Source organism: Mustela nivalis (genome assembly GCF_964662115.1).
Source record: "Mustela nivalis genome assembly, chromosome: 8".
Lineage (NCBI taxonomy): Eukaryota > Metazoa > Chordata > Mammalia > Carnivora > Mustelidae > Mustela > Mustela nivalis.
In genome coordinates, this window is record NC_139027.1 from 76,087,380 (window position 1) to 76,110,237 (window position 22,858).

Below are 22,858 nucleotides of genomic sequence, written 5' to 3' on the forward strand. Positions count from 1 at the left end.
GTGTTGGCTTTATAATAATTCACTGAGCTGTACCCTTATGATTTGTGTCCTTGTCTGTACCTATTTAACACTTCAATAGAAAAGAGAGATTTTATATATACATACATATATATCTTGGCTATAAGAAGACAGACTAAATGTAGGTCAGAAGTACCCTTCCTAGATTAATGATACTGAACAAATCACTTGATCTCTTCATGCCTCAGCTTCTTCCTTATGAAATCGGGGTGATATTTTCTCAGAGGATCATTGTGACTATCGAATCAGAGAATGTGTAAACGTGCTTTGAAAATGGTTAACAAGCAGCAATTATAGTAACAGACATTTATGGAACCAATTTTGCCATATATGTTAGCTGACTAGAATTTAAATAATAACTTGAAAAGAAAAAGAATGAAAAAAAAAATCACAGACATCCAGTAAGTGATACAAAAAATTTCAAGGCCAATTTTCCTTCATAAATTGTTCTCTTTCAAGAAATCATATAACACCCAACCGAGAATCAGCCTCCCATACTATTTAATCCTCATGAGTCACCAACAGATGCGCTGTATAGCCACGCAGATATGTGAGTCTACAAGATAATTTTAGAAACTCTTCATGGCAACCAAATATTGGCATCTTCACACGGCTGACTTGTCCCGATGGACAAGTATAGGAAGGACTCTTACTTTTAATCTGCATTTCTCCGTGATGACGATTTTGATGGCAAATAACAGAAACCAACTCAAGCTAATGTAAGCAAAAAAATAATATGGAGATGTCTCACAGAACTGAAGGGCAGGAAAGAAAGCAGTTGAGCTTCTGGAATCAGAAATTATTCAGGCCTTGAAGAATCAGGCAGGGCTTGCCCCCTGTGTCAGCTCTGCTTCCTAAGGATGGCTGCTTCATTCTTCTCTCTTTCCTGGGCACAGAGAGAGAAGGATGATCCTGAAACTGTTCTGAGTCCACAGCCTTTCCTCTCAAAAGACCAACCAGCCTAGCCTGAGGGGCAGTTTCTTGGCTCCAAATCAAACTTGCCAGGAGAACACCAGTCTGACCTAGCTTGGGAAGAGTAATCACCTTGGTTTGGTCAGCGGGCCAGAAGTCCGGTATCAGTTAGTACAAATATGTCTGCCGGGGGCCTACCCCTGCTGGGTCAGGTAATTCTCAGAGGAAGGGAGTCATGAGCTGGAAAGACATCTAGAGAACTTTTGTTGCAGTTTCCTGTAGATTTGAACTCTAGTTATGGCATTAGTCAAATTGTCTGTCTTTCCTCTTCTTTGAAAGTTTTTCCCACACCTCTCCTGAGAGAAAAATGTCAAACCATGTGAGCCTTGGTATCAAGGTGGCAGCTGATCGGGCCAGGTGTTATTATCTGATCCATCACAGGCCAATTGAATTTTCCTGTCAGAAATTTGGAAATGGAAAGCGAAGTCCGGGTCAGTTACTGAAGGGTCCTGGACTTGTAAGACCATGAAAGATTGTCACTGGAGAAGCCATGTAAGACACATGCAGGCAAGGGAAACGCCTCCACGTACACAATGAGATAGAAGGAGCTGGATGGAGGCATGGAAAGAAGAGAAACTATGCTCACTTTTAGAAAAAAGATGCTGCCTGGTTTCTGACCTTCTAATTCCTAAGTTCAGTCTTAATCACCAATTTGCAGTTGGGTTCCATGAAATCATCTTGTCTGCTTATTTTAGGTATCTCTCTAACTAAGCCAACTGGGGTAGATTTATGCTCACTATAACCAGAGGACCTGAATGAATTTGAAAACATCAGTGCCCAGTAGGTGTCCTTTACCCCACAGAGACATGAATTTTTTTCTGTTTGCATTCTAGCCATATTGTATAAATCTAATAGTTGTTTTTAGATTTTCCTACAAGACATTACTTAGTGCCTACCAGGTTTAACATAAAAAGCATTAACAAAGAAATATGACATATGGTCCTAGCCTCAGGGACTACCATCTCGTTGACAAGAGAATACATAACACACCTAAAACAATTAAAGACTAGCACAAAACAGTATATAATTAAGTATTAAATTGCATGGTACTGAAACATCACTACTGTAGTTTAGGAAAGAGTGAGCTCCTTGAAGCTGTAATGGGCAGAGATGAGAGAGGCAGGGAGGGGGTTCCATAGTGAGCAAACCACCAGGACCAGAGAAGAAAATTCATGTCGCTAATTGGTAGGAAATTTGCTTAAAATTAGTTCTCTTATTTCTGATTAGCTGCTAGTTGGTGGTGATTTCTCTTGTAATGTTGGGAGATTATAAAAGCACACTGCTTTAATTGATATTGTTCTTCTCTATAATCTTATTGCATTTAAAAAAAGATTTTATTTATTTATTTGACAGAGAGACACAGAGAGGGAACACAAGCAGGGGGGAGCAGGAGAGGGAGAAGCAGGCTCCCCACCAAGCAGGGAGCCCAGTGTGGGCCTCGATCCCAGGACCCTGGGGTCACGAGCCCAACCAAAGGCAGCAGCTTAACAACTGAGTCACCCAGGCACCCTTTTATAGCATTTTTTAAAAAATTTATTTATTTGACTGACAGAGATCACAAGTAGGCAGAGAGAGAGGAGGCGGCAGGCCCCCTGCTGAGCCGAGAGCCCAGGAGACAGGCGCGGCGGGGGATGGGGAGCAGGCTCCCCGCCAAACAGAGAGCCCGATGCGGGGCTTGATCCCATGACCCTGAGACCATGATCTGAGCTGAAGGCAGAGGCTTCACCCATTGAGTCACCCAGGTGCCGTAAGTAGAGAATTTTTGTAATCTAATCTATCCATTCTGTATCTTTTTAAATAAAAATGGTGCCCTTAAAAAAAAAAAAAAAAAGGTGCTCTGAGAAGATAATTTTCTTTTTGTAGTCTTTTTTTTTCTTTTGAGATTTTATTTATATATTTGACAGAGAGATAGAGAGAGAGCATAAGTAAGCAGAGCAGCAAGCAGAGGGAAAGAGAAGCAGCTTCACTGCTAAGCAGGGAGCCTGATGCCGGGCTGGATCCCAGGACCCTGGAATCATGACCTGAGCCGAAGGCAGCGGCTTAACCAACTGAGTCACCCAGTCACCCCTTCTTTTTGTAATCTTTAGTGACTTATTTAATTTCCCCACTTCAAAGATAATTAGCTTTTATAAAATTAGTTGTTAGAGAAATTTAAATATAAGCGTATCTCATTAACTTTTAAAAATTTTAATTTTATTTTATTTTTAAAGATTTTATTTATTTATTTGTCAGAGAGAGAGAGAGAGCACAGAAGCAGGGGGAGTGGCAGGCAGAGTGAGAAGCAGGCTTCCTGCTGAGCAGGGAGCCTGACGTTTGACTCAATCCCAGGACCCTGGGATCATGACCTGAGCTGAAGGCAGACGGTAACCCCTGATGCACCCAGGAAACCCTGAAATTGTATTCTATTAATTTTTGAATGTCATATATTTTTAAACGATTTTATTTTTAAGTTGTCTCTACCCCCCAACTTGGGGATCGAATCAATAAGCCCACGATCAAGAGTAGCACACTCTACTGACTGAGCCAGCCAGGCACCCATTAAATGTCATATTTTTAAGTTATAATGCTGGCAGAAATATAATGAAAAGGAAAAACATATTTAGATTAAAATGTTAATTTAAAGTAGTAATGATTTTGCCTTAAATTAATTATAAGAGTGCTTTTCAGAATCATTTGCATAAAAAACTCAGAAAAAGGTGCACAGATACTACTTTCAAAACACAACCCAGAAAAGAACAAAAACAAACACACAACCCAAAGGTAAAATGTGGTATAAAACTTAAGTATGGACTTTGGGTTTTGCAATTGTGTTGGCACCAAAAGATTCAAAGGAAGATTCAGGGGCACCTGAGTGGCTCAGTTGGTGAAGCGGATGCCTTCAGCTCATGTCATGATCCCAGGGTCCTGGGATCAAGGCCTGAGTCAGGCTCCTTGCTCAGTGGGGAGCCTGTTTCCTCCCTCTCCCTCTCCCTCTATCTCCCTGCTTGTACTCTCACTCTCTCTCTGTCAAATAAATAAATAAAATCTTTTAAAAATTGTAAAAAGAAAAAGAAAAAAAGAAAGATACATACTTGGCAAGTTTACCAATTTGGAACTACCCCATTCTTAGACAACAAATAGAGACTTAGGAGAATGAAACCAGCATTTATTAAGCTTCTCTGCTATGCCAGGCATTCGCATAATTACCTCATGGTAATCCTTACTTTACAAAGTAGGTATGATCTCCCTCTTATGTAGCAGGAAATGAGTCTCATGGCAACTAAATAACTTGCTCTAGGAGTCCTGGCTAGTGATTGCTGGAATGAATTTATTGTGTAAATTCAGTTTTCTCTTTCTTTCTTCAGTGGCTGTTTTATTTGGAACTGTATCAGCTGATGATTAGGTTAAAATTTAAAAGCTCCGAATCTCAGAACAGGAACTTCTTTGTTTGAAAACAAGGGAAGCGGAAAAATGTCTTTCTTATAGTTATTTAACACTAGCATAACTGTCTATACAATTGCCTTTGTCTTTTAAAAACTGATGTGATTGGGGTATCTGGGTGGCTCAGTTGTTAAGCCTCTGCCTTCGGCTCAGGTCCTGATCCCAGGGTCCTGGAATCGGCCCCTTGCATTGGGCCCTCTGCTCAGTGGGAAGCCTGCTTCTCCCTCTTCCACTCCCCCTACTTGTGTTCCCTCTCTCCCTGTCTCTCTCTCTGTCAAATAAATAAATAAAATCTTAAAAAAAAAAAAAAAAAGATGGTTTTTTTTTTCTCCTTTGTTAAGGATCTACCTAGTTGAGACCATTCTATGTGTGCCCTGCTGACTCAGAATCCATGGCAAAGATAGGACCCAGCTTTTGGGACTGGGATTAGGACTTGTTAAGAAACTAGGATAGTAGGGCGCCTGGGTGGCTCAGTGGGTTAAGCCGCTGCCTTCAGCTCAGGTCATGATCTCTGGGTCCTGGGATCGAGCCCTGCATCGGGCTCTCTGCTCAGCAGGGAGCCTGCTTCCTCCCCTCTCTCTCTCTGCCTGCCTCTCTGCCTACCTGTGATCTCTCTCTGTCAAATAAATAAATAAAATCTTAAAAAAAAAAAAAAAAAAGAAACTAGGATAGTAAAATTATCAACCAGTGCTGGAGAATTCAAGAGTAATAAGAGATCTCTGGGGATCACAGGATCTTGAGCCTAAACTTTAAAAATGGGGAGACTTTGATGAGTGAAGACATGAAGTGAGGAGGACTTTAGCATGTTTTACAAACCAAAGATACAAAAGTGTCATTCTGAACTTCAGATCACTAGTAGATAACTGGTATTTCTTCACTGAGTTGGTATAATTCCAGAGGAAGCACAAAATATGACCAGGGCAATGAATGCATGATTTCCTTTAGATTTTTTTAAATATTGAAAATAGCGCTCAGGTTCATTTGATGACCTTTTCTTTTTTAAAGTTTATTTTAATTAATTAATTTATTTTTAGTACTCTCCACAACCAACGTGAGGCTCAAACTCATGACCCTGAGATCAAGAGTCACATGCTCTCCCGACTGAGCCAGCCATGTGCTCCTTCCTTGGTAACTTCTGAGCACCATGCATGGAGACCTTAAACTGCTAACTAGTCATTTAGGGGGTAGCAATTGCTGGTAGGTGTTAGACCCTTTAAGTGTGAGAAGATGATGATCTGAACTAATCTGTTAGTACTAAGTAGTGGCAGCTAATAAAATAGGCCTGATAATAAAAAGGCTAATCTGGGCCCTCCATGAGGGCTTCCAACATTTGAGGGAGATAAACAGATGGGTTCTTTGCACACTGTACTAATCTAGACAGGCCCCACCGAAGTCATTCTCAGAAGTATGGTCTCTGGTTCTTTTTTTTTTTTTTTTTTTTAAGATTTTATTTGACAGACAGAGATCAGAAGTAGGCAGAGAAGCAGGCAGAGAGAGGGGAAGGGAAGCAGGCTCCAGGGAGTCCGATGCGGGGCTTGATTCTAGGACCCTGGGATCATGACCTGAGCTGAAGGCAGAGGCTTTAACCCACTGAGCCACCCAGGCGCCCCTGGTCTCTGGTTCTTATGCATATTCTCTCAGCCAATTCCAATGACTTTCATTGTCACATAAAATGAAGGCTTACTTGAAACCTACTGAGTTCCTGAGGGTTATAAAGTTCTGGTATTCATAAATTAAATTATGGCTTATTAGAGTTTAATGAGGACTAATTCAGTGTTCTTCTGGGGAGATGGCGTACCCACACATCTGCTGTAGCGGGCGTATATGACTGGTAGAAATTCCCAACAGTTTCAGGAAGGACACTTTTTTTTTTTTGAGACTTTATTTTTTTATTTGACAGAGAAAGACATAGCTTGACAAGGAGCACAAGCAGGGGGAGTGGGAGAGGGACAAGCGGGCTTCCCACTGAATAGGGAGCCAGATGGGGGCTCGATCCCAGGGTCCTGGGATCATGACCTAAGCTGAGGGCAGACGCTTAATGACTGAGCCGCCCAGGCGCCCTGGAAAGATACTTTTGTTGTCAGTGCTTCACCCGCATGGTTTTAGGTTAGTTATGGTTTTAAAAAGTTGCTATTCTTCTATTTCGTGCCCAGTGAAGCCTTATCATTATCAGTTTGCTCTGGGGCTTTAATTAATTTACTACATGCAGTAGTATATATTTGTATCAATAGTGTTTTAGTGTGAGATTTTCCAATATTTACACTTTAGGATATGTACACATTATTTCAACAATCAGTAAGCCATACTAGAATTGCAAAAATTGATGCATGCATAGTAATCGCCCCCCAGTTTTCCCATAGAATGACACCCCATTGTAATGCCCAACTATTTTTCCAGTGGTAATTGAGAATGACTAGATAAGAAAGCAATATAAGGTATAGGTTGTTCTAGAGTTTTCTCTCCTGCCTAAAGCCATAATTGGCAAAAATCTCTTGAGACTGACTGCTCTAGCTATATTCTGTGAAACTCCAGAAAATGGTAATTTGAGAATAATTGCCTCTCTGGCCAATTAAGCTGGGGTGGCACTGGATAGTAGAGTCCCTCTCTCAACTCATAGAAGCATATTAAAGGCTCTGAGAAGTCCTGAAGCAATTTTGTTTAATAATTAATCAAGTAAACAAACTTATTTGGCAGAGGAAGATTTTTTTTTTTTTTTAAAATAAACTCTACATCCAATGTGGGCCTTGAACTCACAACCCCTAGATCAAAAGTCATGTGGTATTGATACAGCCAGCCAGGTGCCCCTGATGAAGATTTCTTGCTCTGAAAAATTATTCTCTGGAATATCTTCATTTGAGAAATACCCTCATCCACCTATCCCTCCATCCATTCATTCAACAAATATACACTGAATGCCTACTATGTGCTACATGGTATGAACAAGACAAAGTTGGCTGTGACTAATATTTTCACTTTCTATGAGCTCCTCACTTTTCATGAGGACTCGTTCAGGCCATTAGTTGCACTATGTTTCGTTTTGCCACTAATGGTAACTTTGCTAATGGAGGGAAAGAAAAAGTTGGAAGGCAACAATGACACACTGGCTATTTATGGCTATTTATGGGGAATTATAAAGAATACTGAATGGGGAAATTTTGATGCATTGACCAGAGGCAATGAACTTGAGCAAGTTTAGGGAAAAAGAAATCTAACTGGGGCAGGTGGCCTGGATAGTTTGGTCAGTAGAGTGTAAGACTCTTGATTTTGAGGTTGTGTGTTCAAACCCCATATTGGGTATAGATTTTACTTAAAAGTAAAATATTAAAAAAAATAAATCTGGTTGGGGCATATGTGTCAATTAGGCTGCTTTTGTTTGCAAATAATAGAAAATTCAATGAAAGAGACACATATAATAAGCAAAATTATTATCTCAATAAGAAATTCAGGGGTAGGGGCCCCTGAGTGGCTCAGTAGGTTGAAGCCTCTGCCTTCGGCTCAGGTTATGATCCCAGGGTCCTGGGATCGAGCCCCACATCGGGCTCTCTGCTCAGCGGGGAGCCTCCTTCCCCCTCTCTCTCTGCCTGCCTCTCTGCCCACTTGTGATCTCTGTCTATCAAATAAATAAATAAAATCTTTAAAAAAAAAAAAAAAAGAAATTCAGGGGTAGATTGGTTCCAGGGTTGTTTAGTTCAGTAAGTTGACATCATCGATGATTAAAGTCCTTTCCACATTTCTTCTCTTTCATGCATAATGAGTTGATCTTTATCCTCAAGTTTGCCTCTTCATGGTCACAAGATGGCTGCTACAGCTCCAAGCATCACGTCCTTACAAAATAATAATAACTAAAATAAACAGTGCTAAATGATAGCATTATTGATAGGGCAGACACCGTTCTAAGCACTTTGCCTATATTAATTCCTTGGCTCTTTACAACAATCTCATGAGTTGCTTCTATCATCTGGATTTTACAGATTAAAAAACTGAGGTACAGAGAATTTAAGTAACTTGCTCAGAGTCACCTAGCTATTGAGTGGGATCACTAAGATTCAAATGTAGGTAGTCTGGCTCTAAGAAAGGAAGAGAGTATCTTTTTCACATTCTTTTATGAGAATAAGGAAAACTCTTTACGGCAGATTTTATTTATTTATTTGACAGAGATCACAAGCAGACCGAGAGGCAGGCAGAGAGAGAGAGGGAAGCAGGCTTCCTGCGGAGCAGGGAGCCCGACGCGGGGCTTGATCCCAGGACCCTGAGATCACGACCCGAGCCGAAGGCAGCAGCCCAAACCACTGAGCCACCCAGGCGCCCCTTTATGGCAGAGTTTTAAGGAAAACTCATATTCACATTCCTCAATCAGCCTCCCAAAAGGGGGAATGAAACTTTCATGGACAGCTTAATCAAGATTAATACCTGGGGCTGAAAGGTAACTAAGCATCCCCTCATACATCAATTAAGTGAGTTTCTATAGCAGGACATAAGGTCAAGGTGTGGAGGCCGCTCAGAAGGCAACGAACACTGCTACAAATTGAAAGGCCTTGGGAACTTGAAACTGACAGATCCAGTAGGCTGTTAAAGGTACATCAAAGGATGGGGCTTTTGCTTCACAACTGGGGCTCAAATGCATTGAGACAGTAATTAGAGTCAAGAGAATGTGGCACATTTCTGAGGAAGATAGTCTAGAAATCAGAGGGCTAAAATCTGAATCTTAAAAAAATTGATGGGAGGGGCACTTGGATGGCTCAGCTGGTTAAATGGTCAGACTCTTGGTTTTGGCCCTTGGAAAGGGCTCCATGCTCAGCAGGGAGTCTGCTTCCCTTCTCCCTCTGCCCCTTCCTTTGTGCTCTCTCTCTCTCAAATAAATAAATAACTTTTTTTAAAAAAAGCTTTTTTTAAAAAAGATTGTATTTATTTGTTTGACAGACAGAGATCCCAAGTAGAGAGGGAGGCAGAGAGAGAGGAAGGGAAGCAGGCTTCCCACTGAGCAGAGAGCCCGATGTGGGGCTCCATTCCAAGACCCTGGGATCACGACCTGAGCTGAAGGCAGGCCCTTAACAACTGAGCCATGCAGGCGCCCCAATAAATAAAATATTTAAAAAGTATTGAGGAGAGGGATCTTTGAAGCCATATAGTCACAATGTTGAGAATTGTTTAAGCTGTGTGGTGGGTACATGGGGTTCATTATATAATATTAGTCTATTGGTGTGTCTGAAAATTTTCCTAATAAAATTTTTTTGAAAAATAAAACAAAACCACAAAACAACCATGGAGCTTTTAGAAACTTACTATGAAGGCGTTTCCTGTCCTTGCTACCCAATCCTTCTAAAGTGTTGTACCTTAACCCTTCTCCAGCGTTTGAACCCAGTCCCATACTTGGGGATAAGTTCTGGTCACCGGCAGGAAGAATAAAGAAGCCTTCATTTGGCCTCTTACAGCTTTCATTTCCAGCTATTTCTGCTGGTGGTGTAGTCTGACTGTTTTGCTGGGACCCTCTGGCTTCCTCTTCTGTCTCCATTTCTCCTTGGCTTTAGAACCTGAATTTCTCAACCCTGCTCTTCACCCTTACTGTGGCGAGGTCTTGACAAGATACCTGCCTCTAGACCAGTTATCTGATGGCTGAGGTCTCTACCATTTGCCAGAAACATAAGGTCCTTATTTAAAGAACATTATGGGTGGGCCTTATTATGAAGCCTTTTAAATGAGCAGCATTCAAGTCCCATGTGTCCCTTTCACCATGACCTTTTCATTGAGCATTCTCTTATTGCACACTTGTTTATAGAATAATCAAGCTGTGGCTTTATTCTTGTCTTCTTCTTGATGTCTGCTACATCTGAAAGCCTGCCTAGATTCTTAAGATCAGCGCTTATGCTCAGCTTTAACAGCAGGAGAAAAGAGCCTTCAGACCAGTAAACAGGAAAGGAGTCGTTGCAGATGTGGAAGAAAAAGAAGGAAAAAGTAGCACAAGATTTCCTTTTGGGTTTTTGAAGCCTGTGCAAACCACCATATTGCATAAGCAAATGGCAAGGCTGCTAAGAAGCAAACAATGAAGAGTTGGCAGAAATGTATAGTTTATTGTAAAAAGAAAACAAAACATAACAAAGCGAATGAATAATGTAAATGAACTTGGCCATAAATGCTAAAGTGCTTACATAAATGGCTGAGAGTAGAGCTTCTCACAGCCAAGCCCATTTAAACATTTTGCAGTTTTGCAGCAGAGATATGGTTGGGCTCCAAGGGAAAAGTGTTTCTGATACCACCCACTGTGTTGCAACCGTAATCTCAATCATCTCCGGTCAGCACACTCTCTTTAAAACACAAAGGAGCTTCTGACTCGGAGGCAGCCAGCTTTGGCCTCCAGGGCTGTGGGGATTGCTTGCGGGATGGCGATCGTTGGATCAACTTCCTCTCTCAGGAGGAAGTGGGGTGGGGACCGACCCGGCCCTGGCTGGGCGACCCTGAGGGTAAGGAAAACTTCCAGGCAACTCCTTGAAATGCTCCAAACGCAATGCAGTAAATACTCATTGGACAGTCACTGTGTACAACGCACAACAAAAGGAATAATGTCCTCCCTGAACTGAAGATTGCTGCCGCAGCAGGGGTTGTTACTCCCCTTTTTCTTTTCTTCGACGTGCCTCTTTGGCAAATTCCGTAGATTTCTTCTCAAACAATGGTTTCAAATACATGAAGTTCACAGAGTTTCAAAGGAAACCAATTATACTGAGACAGTCATCAAACTATAAAAAAACAAGCAAATCTGTGATACAGTAATGTGTAAGTCTGTCATTCTTCCTTTCTCTTTTTTCTTTCCTTTTACTTCTTTTCTCTTTTCTTTCTTTCTTCCTTTCTTTCTCCTTCCTTCCTTCCTCCCTTGCTCTCTTTTTCTTTTCTTTTCTTTCTTTCTCTTTTTTTTTTTTTTTTTTTAAAGATTTTATGTATTTATTTGACAGAGAGAGAAGTCACAAGTAGGCAGAGAGACAAACAGAGGGGTAGGAGGAAGCAGGTTCTCTGCTCAGGACCGATGCTCCCAGGACCCTGAGATCATGACCGGAGCCAAAGGCAGAGGCTCAAACCACTGAGCCACCCAGGCACCCCCAAATTTGAGAAATTTAAAAATATTTTTTAATTAATTAAAAAAAAAGCCCATTATGTGTTCACCTAAGTAGAATTTTTTTGTGAAACAACTGTATTTTCTTAAAACGAAAATATGGGTGAGGAAGGAGACATTGTCTTCTATGTTTGCAAATCTCTTTAATCTCTGGCTTAATGGAAGACAGTTGCACTCTGAATCTGCTGTTGCAGTATGTTGCAATAGTACATGTTATATAGCCTCCAGAAAGTTCTGTCTCCTACTCAAAGAATGACAGTGAACTAGGCAAATAACGTCTTACTCTTACCCTGTGGACCCTCAGGGAGGTCTTCAGACCATACTCCAAGATCTGTTGATTTAGGGATTTCTTCTAATATTTTCCTTCCTTGTTTTATAATTTGACTTTCCCTTGACCACAAAAAAGACTAATTCTAGAACTAGAAATAAATGGTATAAAATTCAAATATGTCTGTGCTGGTTATCTCTTGCTGTCCCTCCAGATATCTGGCTGCCCCTCTACCTTTCTCCCTTCTGTTCTGTGACTTGAATGGATACTATTGATAGGCTACAGTACAGTTGGGTTTGGCCAAGGGGTAGCCCTGGCAGGAGATCAAAGGAGAGTGAGGCTGGGGTATTTATTACAGGGTATCAGAGTTCTTGACACAGGACTCTGCAACTCTCTCTATGTACTGTTCCATGAACCCTTCCTACCCACATTCCTTCGGGCACAAGTGTGATAATGTGCCTCCCTACTACTAGAGGTAGGGGATTAAACTGTATGATTTATCTCTACCTTGCCTGCACCTTTGGAAATAGTCCCTTTATTATTACACCCTCCTCAAAATTCCTAATTTGAGCGCATCTTCTGTTTCTTGCCGAACTCTGACGAATGCAAGCTGAGTGGACCTTAAGGATAAGCTTCAGTTAAAGTACTGCCTGTGGCATTGTATCTAATTTTAATGGAAGTTAGAAGGCTGTAAAGTTCTGGTATCTCAGAACCTAAGATCTTTTCTTTTGTTGTTGTTGTTTTAGACATTTTAATTAATTTATTTGACAGAGAGAGAGAGAGCCTAAGGAGGGGGAGTGGGAGAGGGAGCCTGACATGGGGCTCAATCCCAGGACCCCAGGATCATGAGTTAAGCCAAAGGCAGATGCCATCCCAACTGAGCCACCCAGATGCCCCAGAGCCTAATATCTTTAATGGCTTGGGAAAGAAAGGGCTGTGTGCATTGAGGAACCACTGGAGTCTACAAAGACTTCTTGCCTTTGCCTCTGCTTGAGCTTAGTTCCTTCCTTTCTTTTTTCCTTCCTTTCCCTTTTCTTTCTTCTCCTTCCTTCCTTTCTTCCATCTCTCCTTCCTTTCTTCCTTCTTTCTCCCTTTCTTCCTCTTTCTTTCTTTCTTTCTAGATTTTATTTATTTATTTACAAAGTAAACTCTATATCCACCGTTGGGCTTGAACGTACAATCCCGAGATTAAGTGTCACATACAGTACCAACTGAGCCACCCAGGTGCCCCGGCTTGATTTTCTTCCTTTTTTTTTTTTTTTTTTAAAGATTTTATTCATTTATTTGACAGAGAGAGAGAGAGATCACAAGTAGGCAGAGGCAGGCAGAGAGAGAGAGGAGGAATTTATTTTCTTTTCTTCTGTGCAAAGATAAAACAGAAATATAGCTAAATGCTAACGTGTTCTATATGTCCATATGTCTGGATAGCCCTAGACCTATGCAGGGCAGTGGATCCTGATTAGCCTAAGTCAGTGGTTCTCAAAGTGTGGTCCCTGGACCAACAGCAACTGCAGAGTTAGAAGGAATTTGTTAGAAAGGTAAATGATCAAGTCTTGACCAGAGATTTACTGGATCAGAAACTCTGGGGGTGGGGCCTAAGAATCTTTGTTCGCACAATCCCTCCAGGGGATCCTGATGCTTGGTAAGTTGGAGAACCTTTACCCTCAGACACTCATAACATCACAGTTCTCTTACGTTGCAGGCCTTCCTTACAGCTTAGGGGTGGTCCCCATGTGATTCCTCCTGTCCTACTGCCTTCAATTTAAGGCATCTTTTTTTTTTTTTTTTAAGATTTTATTTATTTATTTGAGAGAGAGAGAGTAAGAGAGACCATGAGAGGGGAGAAGGTCAGAGGGAGAAGAGGCTCCCCATGGAGCTGGAAGCCCCATGGGGGATTCAGTCCCAGGACTTGGGGATCATGACCTGAGCCGAAGGTTAGTTAACCAACAGAGCCACCCAGGTGCACTCAACTTGGGCATCTTACTAGAAGCTGCAGTAACCATCCTGCAATCTTGGGTCAACAAGGTAATTGTAGAAGCACTGACCCTGACATCACTGCTCACCTCCAAACTTCTTGTTATGTGAAAGAAAATGGTACCCACACCCTGTACTTTAAGCCACTGCTTAGGTTTTCTGTCAGCCAAACATACTTCTTCTTTTATGACATGGTTTATTAAAAAGCAAAACAAAACAAAACAACCTGTCCCCTCATGATGATAAAAACTTTAAACAATATTTTAATGTTGAAATAAATGTTAAATATGGAGCAGAGAGCAATATTCTTATGGATTTTTAAGATAGTTTTTAGCCTGTGTGGCCTAATTCTTGCCGTATCCCAGATACGTTGGGATAAAAGGGCTTTCGTCTTGAAGAGCTCTCTGGAGCTGTTTGAGACAAACTTTTTAATAGAAACTTTAAATGAAAGTTTTAAATGGTTTCATTAAAGTCAGGGTTGAGGCTTTCTACGAAAATGGTGGTGGTCATTGAAAAGGAAAAGTTGTTTCCTACTCTACTCACAACACTTCTGACCTGGATGTATCGGTTGTTTCCCTCACCTTAAGCAATTCTGACACCAACTATTTAGAGTTAGGGCCGTTCCCACAGATTAAGGACTCAGTCCCACAGAACTGTTCCTACTTTCAGAGGCCAATCACAAGTCCCAGGCTGTGACCTCTTCTACTGACCGCCCAGCTATAAATGGGGATTCCCACAACCCATTCCTCAGGGTTGATAATTTTTCTAGAACTGTTCACAGAACTCCAGAAAGCACTTTACTTATTACGATCAGTTTATATACAGGATAGAACTTGGGAACAGCCAAATGGAAGAGATGCACAGGGCGTGCTACGTGGGAAGAGGCATAGAGCGTCCCTGGCCTTACCGAGATCACAACCTTCTTAGCACCTCAGTGTGTATACCACTCCAGGAGTTCTCCCAACCCAGTCATGTAGGGTTTTTATGGGGGCTTCATTACATAAGCATGACTGATTGCATCTTAATCACCGATTAAGAACATTTCCATCTCCTTTGCCCTCCCCAGAAATAGGGAGTGAGGCTGAAAGTTCCGACCTTCTCATTACACACTTTCTTCCTCTGGCAAGCAGCCATCTCTATGAGTTCCCTCATCAGCATAACTTCAGGGGTTCAAAAAGGCTTCTTATGGGGCACCAGGCTGGCTCAGTGGTAGAGCATGTGACTCTTGATCTCAGGGTCTTGAGTTCAAGCCCCTTGTTGGGCCTAGAGCTTACGTAAGAAAAAAAAGGAGGCACTTCTTATGAACAACAAAAATGCTCTCCTTACTCCTATCATGCACAAAATGATGAGGATTTTAGAAGTTCTCTGCCAGGAACTGGGATGAAGATTAAATATATATTTCTTATTGTATCACAATATCATAGATAATTTTTTTTTTAAGATTTTATTTATTTATTTGACAGAGAGAGATCACAGTAGGCAGAGAGGCAGGCAGAGAGAGGGGAAGGGAAGCAGGCTCCTGCTGAGCAGAGAGCCTGATGCGGGACTCGATCTCAGGACCCTGAGATCATGACCTGAGCCGAAGGCAGCGGCTTAACCCACTGAGCCACCCAGGCGCCCTATCATAGCTAATTAACAAAGGCAGCAGTGCCTATTACTTACCTGATCATTAGTACCTGATTCACAGTGAATGCTTAAGAAGTATTTGTACTTCTTAAGTGGAAACGGTGAAAAAAAATTTTTTTATGAAGAAAACAGGTTTATCAATAGAATATTTCTAGTGGTTAAGAGGGGGAGTGGATCAATCTGTAGAAATTGGAATACTTGAAGTTTGACACCCAAGCTCCCTGTCAGAGAGACCAAAATGGCCTGCACTTAACAGGCATATAAATATGCTGAATGAATACGTGAACTTTCTTCTATGGGACATATGCAAATTATGATTCAACTGTGACAGCCAATGTATTAGGTACTATTGTATGCCACATCCTGTTTCATCTTTATAATAATTACATGAAGTAGGCAGAGTACTCCAGAGTATAGGCAGAGATTATCAAGTGTGGGTTTAGGACTCCAGCTAAACTGAGGCACCCGAAACTTGGTGACCATTGATACCTAATATCTTATTCAAAAAAAGAAAACCAGGAGTGCCTAGGTGGTGGCTCAGTCAGTTGAGTTTCTGACTTTTGGTTTCAGCTTCATGTCAGGACCTTTGAGATCATGACCTGAGCTGAAACCAAGAATCTTCAGCTGAGCCACACAGGCACACCCTCAAATAAATAAATCTTTTAAAGAAAAGATTTATTTATTTTATTTGAGAGAAAGAGAGCACACACATGGGGGGGGAGTGGCAGAGGGAGAGAATCTTCAAGCAGATTCCCCTCTAAGCACAGAGCCCCGTGTGGGACTCAATCTCATGATCCTTGAGATCATGACCTAAGCAGAAACCAAGAGTCCACCGATCAACCCACTGAGCCAGCCAGGTGCCCCAACAAATAAATCTTTAAAAAAAAAAATAGGGGCATCTTGGTGGCTCAGTCAGTAGCTGGGGTCATAATCTCAGGATCATGAGACAGGGCCCCACATCAGGATCCATGATTCTCTCTCTCCCTCTGTCCCTATCTCACTCGAGACTGTGTGTACTCTCTCTCTCAAATAAATAAATAAAATCTTAAAAAAATAAAAAGGAACATCAGAGTATGAAAGCCAACACTGGAAAAATCAGGAATTTTTCTATATTACATTCAGTACTGTTTCCACTATCTTTTGGAAAGTGCTTTGCATTATTAACAGCATCTAAAGCTCTTTACCTTGCTTCAGAAGATGTTGTGAGTCCTATTTACTGAACAATAAAACAAGATTCAGAGTGCTTAGCCTAGCTGCATTCACACAGTAATGGAGCCCCCTATGACGGTAGTCAATGTTTGTGATACATTGTATGTTTATGATGGCACACACCAATTTACCTTTTAAATTTCTAATCTTATTGGACCTTCTTTATTAGTTTGGAGTTTTAATCAAATAAATCAAATAAAGCACACCTAACACCTAAAGTTAACCTGTGTTTTGATCCTTATTGTATTCTTAGTCCCTAGACCAGTATTCAGTATATCTATATTTTTAGTGACTAAAAGAATGAATGATGTGCAATCATCAACCCACCTAGATGATTGTGCTTTGTATTAGTTTCAGGGTCAACCAAGGAAAGTGAGAAGGAAATCAGGCAGATCAAGAAACTTCTCTGATGCCCTACTGAGATTGCCTGAATTCTTAAGACCAAGTCCTACAACGTCTCCACTTTTATGATCTTTAGATTGCTATTTTGGAAGCTGGGATCCTAGACTTCTTTTGCCATATATAAAGTGTGTCAGACAAAGGAGAGTGATTTAAGGGAATGTATTCTATAAGTCATTTAAGAAATATTTCCTAAGAACTGATACTGATAGTAAAGGGGACAGGAGAAAGGCATAGTCTAAAGGGCGTACTTGTTTTTCTTCTTTATTGTTTTTCTTCCCTGCATGAAGAAGCGGGGAAACTAAGTTTTAGTCTATGCTATCTCTATTACCTGTACTAGAGGATCTCAGTCATGGGTGTGAATAAAACGCATCTGGAGAATTTAGAAATTCACCTTTCCAAGTTTTGTTTCAGGAGTCCCTGATATTACAGGTGTGAGTAGACCCAGGGATCTGCACCCTGGGTGATTATGGCGCTGGTGGTCCAGCCACCCTACTGTAAAAAACCCACTCTCGTTATGCAAATTTGGGGGCGGAGATGAAAAAAATCTGAACTACAATCGAGTCTTTATTTCTGCCATCCTCACCACGACCTGGCCAATTCCTAAATTTGCCCTTATTCCTAAAACACCCACAGCCCCTAATCAGAATGGCACTCTGCAGGGTCTTAGCTTAACTTGTCTGTCCAAACCAGTTTACACAAAAGTGTGAATAAGATTTAACTCCTTTAGCAGGGCACTTTCGGGGTGGGGGTGGGGGGAGGAAGTATCCTAAGGTGTTAGAACACTTTCATTCATTACACTAAAGTTTTGTTTCTTTGGCGGGGAATTAATCTGCAATACCTGTTAGTCTAATTCGGTTGCTGACGGAGTGCTGTCCACTCCCCTCTTCTGACTATTGAATGATTCCTTCTAGACTCATACTGTTCTTTGTGAAGCCTTCTTCGATAAACTTACCCACAGGGACGATCCCTTATGTCCATTGTATGTTTCAGTGGTAACACCTACCATCTTTTAGTGGGATTGCCTAATTTAGTTTTGTAGCTCCAGTTCCAGGAACAGTGCCTGCCAAATAGCAGGCGCTCAGTAATTGTGGAACGAACGAATGAATGTCAAACACTAGGCCGAGAGTTTTAAAAATCAATGTTGACTAAGAAACAAAACACGGAAATGTCAAGGGCTGAATGCCAGGCGTTGCAGGCCTAGAAAGAATAAAAATAACCCCCAACAGCACAGCGTCCTCTTAAAGGGATCACCTGTCCCATTTTCTCACATCGCTTTCCACCGTCTCCTGACACCCCAATTTTCCGCTCACTAACTCATTCCCTTCCTTACTGTGGACAGGTCAGGCAGGTAGACTGGCTCAGCAGCTCTGATTGGTCGGCGATGATTTCATTGTTAAGACACATCCGGGCTTTTTCCTTCCCCGCAACACCTCCCCCAAGAGCTCTGCGTTCCGCGCTTCCCTCTCCCGCGTTCGCCCCACCCGTTGGCTGAAGCAAAACAACTGCCTCTCCCCGGACCCCTTCTTATCCTTCCCTGCGCCATCCCTTCCCGGCTCTACGCCGAAGAGAGACGTTTATGTCCTCCAATGAGGGCCTAACAGGACTTTGTTAGCCAATCAGCAGCCAACCCCCTGTAACTCCGGGTGGGACTAGGCTTCCACACCTATAACCGGACAGCGCGTTGGCTCCTTTATGGCGCTTCTTTCACGCATGGCTTAGAGGTCAAAAATAAAGGGGCATGGTTCTCGTAGGACGGGAAGGATCCGCACACACTCTGGATTTGACCGTTTTCGAAGACTAGCCAATCGCTATTTGGATACTTCCCCGTCTTTTGCGCGTTCATTTGAAAAAAGCCAGTGTGACGGACTTGGAAATTGGTTCAGTGACGGACACGCACGGAAAGCCAATGATTAAGGGTTCGGGTCACCCTTTGGACCAATAAGAAAAGAGAATCGCTAGGGCTCGGTCTTTGCGAGGCGGAGTGCAGGTGGGCGTTATTTGATTGATGGCGATCTCTACTTATGGCTGTTAGGGTGGGTTGGTCCCTAACGCCCAGAGGCGGGGCTGAGTGAAGTAAATGGTAATGAAGGGTTGGGTCTCACTCAGTGGGCGGTGTTTGATGGATAGTTGACCTTGCCAATTGAAGGTGGTCACTGATGTCCAATGGGAAATTAGGACCTGAGAGGCGGGGCATTGTGGGCGGGGCAAGCTAAGTACCGAGGTACAGAGCAGCCGAAGTGGGAGGGAGGGTGGTGATTGATGGGCCGACTAGCCAACCGAATGCAGTGAGAGGCTGCACCGTCCCAATGGGTGGGAGCTGGGGGCGGGGCTCGCCGAGGGGCGGGGAGGACACGGTGCGGGGAGGGGGTTGCAGAAGGAGCGGAGCGGCTGCTGCTCAATGGCGGAAAAGCCGCCGGTGCTCTGACCGCCTGGTCCCCCTAGCAGTTGCGGGGGAGTTTCCTGCCGGCGCGGCTGGAGTCTCTGTTTCTCAGGGTTCGGTGGCTGGAAGATGCTCCAGAGAGACGAGGCTGCGGCGGAGGAGGTGGCGGCGGCCGAATCGGCAACGGCGCTAGGGTGGAGAGAAGGCGGCAGCGGCGGCGGCGGCGGCGTGCGGGGCCCTACGGTGTAAACAGCTCCCGAGGCGGCGGAGGCGGTGGCCGAGACCCTGACGGGGAAGCGGCGGCTGAGGCAGGGTCGCGCCTCGGTCGGAAGCCCGAGCTGAGTGCATCAGGGGTTCTCTGCGGCGGGCGAGAGCGGACGCCCTAGACCTCGCTTCCCTCCCTCGCCCCAGGTAAGGCCGCTCGGCGCCCCGCCGCAGGGGAAACGGCTCGCGGGTACCACCGAGGCCCCGCACTGTTTTCGGGGTGCCACCGGGCCACGGTCGCGGGCCCTGTTTGCCTTATCCTCTCCTCTTCTGCCGTGGAGCCTGGGGGAGCAGAACGCCGGGCCCGGCTCCTGGGTAGGCCCCTTCCCCAGCCGCCGCCTCCGCGCTCGGCCGAGTCTGGGAGAGGCTCGGGGCAGGGAATTTTACTTTGCTCCAGCGCCTGAAAGTAAACTGCTTTCCCCCGTTCTCTTCTCCAGTCCGCGAGCATCTCTTTGAAACCGAAACACCGGGGCTACCCCAGGCCTTAACTCATCCCTTCCTGGATCGTGCTTATTCGAAAACCCTTAGCTTTCCCATTTGTTTCCTCATCAGTTTCTGCCCCCCTCTGCGCTCCACTTCACTTCCTTGTTAAATCTTCTTTTCTCGCTCTTCTGTCTGTGCGTCTCACCACCACCTTCCTTCTTAGTGGCTTTAAATCGCTTCTTTTCTTAGCCGACTCCGGGCTTCTCTTCCCTTTCTTCTCTCGAGCGATCCTTTCCGGATGTCATTCTTTTTAACAGAGAAGTTTTTAAATGAAACTTAGACCGCCAGCAATCCAAATCTTCAGACACCCTTTAGGAGTAGACTAACCAGCTTTTTGCAGCAGATTAGTTTTTTTTTTTTTTTTTTAAACTGAGCCTAATATCCTTAAAAAAAAAGAAAAGAAAAGAAAAAACAAAACAACAACAAAAAACCCAGGTGTAGTCTTAAACGTCAGATGTGAAAATGACACCGAGGTAATTTTAAAAACGAGGGGCTCAGTGAATGTTGAAAATAGTTATTTCGTTTTTTAAGTTGTCTGACCTCTCATGTCGGATTTAGCAGATCTAGAACATTTGCCCATCTTATTTGGCAAAACTGCTTCTTAAGCATTTGATAGCTGGCCCAGATTCATCTCTATTCAAGTCAGCTTAAAAACAACGTGAAAACTTTAAAACTTTAAAAAGAAGATATTTTATGAACTAACTAGGAAGCTGTTTTCATGAAGTCACAGTTAAAGACCTTTTAAAATAGGCTCCACATGTTTAATGTATCAAAATAAAGTTGGCAGGACTCTTGTAAAAGGATTATTTAGGAATTTGAGTAGTCTTAGTGATATGTAGCTATTTTGGGAAAAACATTCTTTTTCTGTTAACAAACGTTTACAACTGTGATGTGAGAATTACTGAGGTTTATTGTGGGATTAACACAGGAACTCATTTTATTTGAGCTACTGCACGGATGTAGAAGTGGTAGATTGTTCGGGTCAGATAGTGTAAGTCCCTATGTTCTGGGAGGTGGAGAAACATACCATCCACACTGAATGTTAATGGAGATTATTTCATTTACTTTCTCTGTTGTGCAATAGCAAAGTTCCTAGTGTTGGCCTCCTTTTTAATAGAGCATTTCTAAATAGAGACAGGTTATCCTAATTATTATAGTCTTTTCCATACAGGCTTTAAAAAATATGAAGTTAAACTATTAAAATGGAAATTTTTAAAGAAATGTTTTTGTAGGCTTTTCGAATGGGCAATGTGTTGTTTCAGTTGAACTTTTAAAAGTTAGTATTTAGAACAGTTTTTTTTTTTTTTAAAGATTTTATTTATTTATTTATTTGACAGAGAGAAATCACAAGTAGATGGAGAGGCAGGCAGAGAGAGAGAGAGGGAAGCAGGCTCTGCTTAGCAGAGAGCCTGATGCGGGACTCGATCCCAGGACTCTGAGATCATGACCTGAGCCGAAGGCAGCGGCTTAACCCACTGAGCCACCCAGGCGCCCATCAGTTTTTTTTTTTTTTTTTTTAAAAGACTTTATTTATTTATTTGAAAGACAGAGATCACCAGTAGGCAGAGAGGCAGGCAGAAGGAGAGAGAGAGGGAAGCAGGCCTCCTGCGGAGCAGGGAGCCCGATGCGGGGCTCGATCCCAGGACCCTGAGATCATGACCCGAGCCAAAGGCAGCAGCCCAAACCACTGAGCCACCCAGGTGCCCCACCATCAGTTTTTTTGATCAACATTTTTTTTCAGGATAATTCTGATCTTTCCTGTGCTTTTTTTTATTTCTCTCTTGAGTTATTTTCTTTTAATGGTGTTTTTTCCCTTTCATTTAGTTTTGCTCTCATAAAGTCTTAATCACAGTTTCTACAGTTGCTCTCTGTGTTGCTTTATCAACATGAAATACTATTTTTATGTGATCTTTCATACCCGTTAGTTAAGATCTCCCAGTTTTTGTACATTATCCTTTGAATTTCTTTATGTTGTAATCATTCTCTTAGAAGTGACCAGTGAAGCTTTCAACACCTGTTTTCTCATACCGGGTGTCTGATTTCTGTGAAGACCCCAGGAATGGGTGAAAGCTTTTAAAGTTTGTCTGATAGTCATGGCAATAAATATTATTTTATGTAAGTAATTAACATGTTCTAATTACCAAATCCCTTAAGATTACATCATCTGAAGGAATGGTATGTCTAAATAGCTGTGCTTCTAAGAATGTCTGATTCACAAGTTTAAAAGTTCAGAAAAAGTGGTTTTCTCGTGAAAATTTATTTTTCTATCGTGTACATTTTTTATGAAGTCTTTTGAATTAAAATTTGATGCCGATAGATTCTTGGCACTCTTGGGAGTGTAGAATTTGCCATAGTGTAGTTCACTGATTGTGGAGATGCATTCCAATTGTTTTGCCATTGGCTCAGTTTTTAAACTTGCCCTTGTAAATGAGTTGGTAAACATTTCTTTTATTACACATGATACTGACAGTGAATCCCCTCCCATTGGTGTTAGTTACACATATTATCTACATTGTATGAAAACTTGTATGTTACATGTAACTATTTTAAAGTATCTTGTGACATTACCTAGGCTAAAAGTAGTAAAATAGTATAATTCTAACTCCATAGTAGTCTTTCATAAGATGTAAGTGCTCTTTCATAAGATAAAGTGAATAAATTTAACTTATTAAAATATAACATGTTATACTTTTTCTGTGAACTATGCCTTTCACAGATCACTGATTTTAAGAAAAAGTTA

General features: G+C 42.3%; 1 protein-coding gene across 5 annotated transcripts in view; it reads left to right on the plus strand.

Annotated features, from left to right (window-relative positions):
- The first annotated feature begins 19,331 nt into the window (after positions 1-19,331).
- PPM1B (protein phosphatase, Mg2+/Mn2+ dependent 1B) overlaps positions 19,332-22,858 on the plus strand; it is a 95,522-nt gene continuing 91,995 nt past the window's right edge. For 3 of the 5 annotated variants that reach the window (XM_082746970.1, XM_082746969.1, XM_082746972.1), the window contains exon 1: positions 19,332-19,782. The gene's annotated coding sequence lies outside the window, so the exon portion shown is untranslated. The remainder of the gene's footprint in view (positions 19,783-22,858) is intronic. The other 2 variants (XM_082746973.1, XM_082746971.1) reach the window with 2 other exon arrangements.